The sequence below is a fragment of the Schistocerca gregaria genome, chromosome 7 (genome assembly GCF_023897955.1).
Source record: "Schistocerca gregaria isolate iqSchGreg1 chromosome 7, iqSchGreg1.2, whole genome shotgun sequence".
Taxonomy (NCBI): Eukaryota; Metazoa; Arthropoda; class Insecta; order Orthoptera; family Acrididae; genus Schistocerca; species Schistocerca gregaria.
In genome coordinates this window covers 362,034,173-362,040,040 of record NC_064926.1, presented here as the reverse complement: position 1 = coordinate 362,040,040, position 5,868 = coordinate 362,034,173, and positions in this window count along the sequence as shown.

Here is a 5,868-nt window from a genome sequence, read left to right as displayed (position 1 = left end):
AAAATGAATATCATGTTTTAGTTACACAATATACTCCCAGGAAGACCAAGACGCAAATGGTCGGACTTATTCAGAAAACAAGCTCTGTAGGTAGGCTCTTTAGGTTTTTATGTTGGTAACGCCACGTAGCGCTCAGTATGAAAATCACTAGCTGTGCTGTGTACGGTCTGTGGCTGGTTTGCATTGTTGTTGGCTATTGTAGCGTTGTGCAGTTGGAGGTGAGCCGCCAGCAGTGGTGGATGTGGGGAGTGAGATGGCGGAGTTTTGAGAGCAGATGATCTGGACAGAGAGAGTAAATTTGTAAGACTGGATGTCAAATGACTTTTGAACACTATTAAGGTAAATACATTGTTTGTTCTCTATCAAAATCTTTCATTTGCTAACTATGCCTATCAGTAGTTAGTGCCTTCAGTACTTAGAATCTTTTATTTAGCGGGAAGTATTGGCGCTCGCTGTATTGCAGTAGTTCGAGTAACGAAGATTTTTGTGAGGTAAGTGATTTGTGAAACGTATAGGTTCATGTTAGTCAGGGCCATTCTCTTGTAGAGATTATTGAAAGTCAGACTGCGTTGCGCAAAAAATTTTGGCTGTCAGTTTAGTGTTGATCAGAATAGGTAAAGATCGAAATGTCTGAGTACGTTCAGTTATGCTCAGTTGTTTGAAAATCAAATAATGTACGATGTTTATCAGCACAGTAATTCATTAAGTTTTCTAAGGGGACGTTACAGCAGGAATACAGTGGACCAGCACAGCCAGAAACAGAAAGGAGTGGAAAGAACTACAACTACAACTAAGTGAACAAGTGTAATTCAATGGGTAGTGTGCATTAAGTGCGGTACCCTCTTACGTGGACTAGCTCACGGCGTGAGTCTTTAAAAGCAGCTACCCCTACTTGTAGGAGGCCGTTGCCATGAATGGGACAACACAGGCTATTTTCATTCATTCATTCAATATACCTACTTGTAATACAAAATATTTGTTGTTTTATGGCTTCGATTTGAGCTAGTGAATGCTGAATGACTACAGGCATGTTAACGTGCCACAGCAATGCGACGTGCATGGCGTTGTCGCTGGCGGCGCGTGTACCTGTGTATCGCAGTTTGAAGGCGATTGATATTGACTTGGCTGGGCAGTTTAATAAGCAGCAATTGTTTGGAGGTCCAAATGTTTTTCGTGGCCTCCATCTGAACTTTACCTGTGATGTACAAGCAGTGTTTGGAGGTAGTACCTGGCTGACACTTACTGTTGTATGGGGCAATCAAACAGATTATGGTGGCCTTGAAGTATTTCCAGATGCTAACATTTTGGCTTGGAAGACATGGACTATTGCTGAGACTACAGGACTGTTTTCTAAACAGCCTTATGGTACTCTTGTTCCAAGCATGCCATTTGATTTGACTACGAGAAGGAAGAAGAAGTTAAATGCTGATAAGTACTTGTTTTTGTGGGCTAAAGTCGGCAATGGCAATTGTAAAATAAAGTACAACGGCGATTGTATGATTTATTATAGACAATAAAGTGTGTTCTGTCCTTTCCTTATATCTATTCCTTATCTCCCTCCCGTTTTTTTAACCAAAAATGTATTCACTTTTTGTTGTGGTGGCAGTGCCACTCTTGGTTGCTCGCTAGGCGGGTGACCTTGAACGGGGCTTAGCCGCTGGCGAGGCTGCCGCAAAAATTAAATATTTGACTAATAACAGAACACGACGAAGAAATTGAACAAACGTATGATGAAATAAAAGAAATTATTCAGATAGTGAAGGGAGATGAAAATTTAATAGTCATGGGTGACTGGAATTCGAGTGTAGGAAAAGGGAGAGAAGGCAACGTAGTAGGTGGATATGGATTAGGGCTAAGGAATGAAAGAGGAAGCCGCCTGTTAGAATTTTGCACAGAGCATAACTTAATCATAGCTAACACTTGGTTTAAGAATTGTGAAAGAAGGCTGTATACATGGAAGAAGCCTGGAGATACTAAAAGGTATCAGATAGATTATATAATGGTAAGACAGAGATTTAGGAACCAGGTTTTAAGTTGTAAGACATTTCCAGGGGCAGATGTGGACTCTGACCACAATCTATTGGTTATGACCTGTAGATTAAAACTGAAGAAACTGCAAAAAGGTAGGAATTTAAGGAGATGGGACCTGGATAAACTGAAAGAACCAGAGGTTCTACAGAGTTTCAGGGGGAACAATTGACAGGAATTGGGGAAAGAAATACAGTAGAAGAAGAATGGGTAGCTTTGAGGGATGAAGTAGTGAAGGCAGCAGAGGATCAAGTAGGTAAAAAGACGAGGGCTAGTAGAAATCCTTGGGTAACAGAAGAAATATTGAATTTTTTTGATGAAAGGAGAAAATATAAAAATGTAATAAATGAAACAGGCAAAAACGAATACAAAGTCTCAAAAATGAGATCGACAGGATGTGCAAACTGGCTAAGCAGGGATGGCTAGATAACAAATGTAAGGATGTAGAGGCTTATCTCACTAGGGGTAAGATAGATACTGCCTACAGAAAAATTAAAGAGACCTTTGGAGATAAGAGAACCACTTGTGTGAACATCAAGAGCTCAGATGGAAACCCAGTTCTAAGCAAAGAAGGGAAAGCACAAAGGTGTAAGTAGTATATTGAGGGTCTATACAAGGGCGATGTACTTGAGGACAATATTAAGGAAATGGAAGAGGATGTAGATGAAGATGAAATGGGAGATACGATACTGCGTGAAGAGTTTGACAGAGCACTGAAAGACTTGAGTCGAAACAAGGCCCCCGGAGTAGACAACATTCCATTGGAACTACTGACGACCTTGGGAGAGCCAGTCCTGACAAAACTCTACCATCTGGTGAGCAAGATGTGTGAAACAGGCGAAATACCCTCAGACTTCAAGAAGAATATAATAATTCCAATCCCAAAAAAGCAGGTGTTGACAGATGTGAAAATTACCGAACAATCAGTTTAATAAGCCATAGATGCAAAATACTAATACGAATACTTTACACACGAATGGAAAAAGTAATAGAAGCCGACCTCGGGGAAGATCAGTTTGGATTCCGTAGAAATGTTGGAACACGTGAGGCAATACTGACCCTACGACTTATCTTAGAAGAAAGATTAAGGAAAGGCAAACCTACGTTTCTACCATTTGTAGACATACAGAAAGGTTTTGAGAATGTTGACTGGAATACTCTGTTTCAAATTCTGAAGGTGACAGGGGTAAAATACAGGGAGCGAAAGGCTATTTATAATTTGTACAGAAACCAGATGGCAGTTATAAGAGTCGAGGGACATGAAAGGGAAGCAGTGGTTGGGAAGGGAGTAAGACAGGGTTGTAGCCTCTCTCCGATGTTATTCAATCTGTATATTGAGCAGGCAGTAAAGGAAACAAAAGAAAAATTTGGAGTAGGTATTAAAATCCATGGAGAAGAAATAAAAACTTTGAGGTTCGTCGATGACATTGTAATTCTGTCAGAGAGAGCAAAGGACTTGGAAGAGCAGTTGAATGGAATGGACAGTGTCTTGAGAGGAGTATATAAGATGAACATCAAAAAAAGCAAAACGAGGATAATGGAATGTAGTCGATTTAAGTCGGGTGATGCTGAGGGAATTAGATTAGGAAATGAGACACTTAAAGTAGTATTTGGGGAGCAAAATAACTGATGATGGTCGAAGTAGAGAGGATATAAAATGTAGACTGGCAATGGCAAGTAAAGCGTTTCTGAAGAAGAGAAATTTGTTAACATCGAGTATAGATTTAAGTGTCAGGAAGTCTTTTCTGAAAGTGTTTTTATGGAGTGTAGCCATGTATGGAAGTGAAACATGGTCGATAAATAGTTTGGACAAGAAGAGAATAGAAGCTTTCGAAATGTGGTGCTACAGAACAATGCTGAAGATTAGATGGGTAGATCACATAACTAATGAGGAAGTATTGATCAGGATTGGGGAGAAGAGAAGTTTGTGGCACAACTTGACAAGAAGAAGGGATCGGTTGGTAGGACATGTTCTGAGGCATCAAGGGATCACCAATTTAGTATTGGAGGGCAGCGTGGAGGGTAAAATTCGTAGAGGGAGACCAAGAGATGAATACACTAAGCAGATTCAGAAAGATGTAGGTTGCAGTAGGTACTGGGAGATGAAGAAGCTTGCACAGGATAAAGTGGCATGGAGAGCTGCATCAAACCAGTCTCAGGACTGAAGACCACAACAACAACAATAACAGAACAGCTGACACTTGGAACGCAAACAGCCGACTGGCTTTTCGTAATGCTTACACACACACAAACACAGCCTTCCAAACAAAATGGTTCAAATGGCTCTGAGCAGTATGCGACGTAACTTCTGAGGTCATCAGTCGCCTAGAACTTAGAACTAATTAAACCTAACTAACCTAAGGACATCACACACATCCATGCCCGAGAGAGGATTCGAACCTGCGACCGTAGCGGTCGCTCGGTTCCAGACTGTAGCGCCCAGAACCGCAAGGCCACTCCGGCCGGCTTCCATACAGAATTGATTAATTTCAGTCATAGCCCTGACAGCTTGGCCAAACGTAATTTTTACTTAAATAAATTGTCTACATTAAATTGTATATGGTTGCAGATGACAAACTGCGAAAGAAACCCGTCACTGTAAAAACATAGTGCATCAGGAAAATAACACCTTGTGGTAAAAAGATATGAATTCATAATTGCATGTGTTTCTTCAAAAATCTGCTATTATGGTTTAAAAAACTAATATTTACATGTATACAAACAGTAAAGAACATTCTTTATTTTAACGGCCGTAAAATAAAAGCCCACTGTTGATGCTGCAACTGCAGTGAAACATGTTTGTGATAAAAAACAGAATTATGTTTTGCTAAAGGTGGACTCCATCCAAATATATATACATTGTTAAAGCTAAAATGGACAAAAGAGCTTCAATACCAAGATTTTTAAAGTTTATTTTATTTAAAAAGCCTTAAGAGTCTGTGAATAAATATTCAGAGGCATTACTCTAAAGTACTGGAGGGGACTAGGAAATACCATTAAGGTCCTAGACCCGATGAAGGGAAACTCCTGATCTACACCTCCAAGCGGTAGAGAGTGGGCAACATCACTTCATATGATGGCTAACGTAGACAGGGACCGAAGGATGACCGGGATAAGTCATCACCCCAGCATCTGCTGGACAGGGCACCCTCTTGCCCTGGAAATGAGAAATCATTTCCAAAGGCGGAAGAACCAGCTGATGGTCAACGGCATAGGATGTGGAAGGCAACGGGAAACCACCACATTAAAGAACTACGGTTATCCCAAGCATCAGCAGTAAACCATGTCAGTATCTTCTGTAAAAGTTCCGGAGATAAAATAGTCCCCCAATCGGATCTCCGGGTGGGGACTGCAAAAGATATAGACAACGTAAAGGAAAAGAATCCCAATTTTAACATAGCCACTTGGAATGTGAGAACACTGCTTCAGTGTAGCAATCTAGAAAATGTAAAACTTGAAATGGAGCGACTGGAAATCGATATCCTGGGCATATCGGAGATGAGATGGCCCCAACCAGGTGATTTCTGGTCTGGAGAATACAGAGTCATTCACACCGGAACTGACCAAGATAGACCGGGAATGGGAGAAGTTGGAATAATTTTGAGGAAAAACTATGGCTCACGTGTCAAGGGATATGTGCAATATAGCTCTCGAATAATACTAGTCAAACTTGAAACTAAACCAAAGGACACTGTGATAATACAAATATACATGCCAACATCCAAAGAAGAAGATGCAGTCATTGACGAAATATACGAAGAAATAAGTGATGCGATGAGAAATGTTAAGGGAGATGAAAACCTGATTGCCATGGGGGACTGGAACGCGATTGTGGGTGAA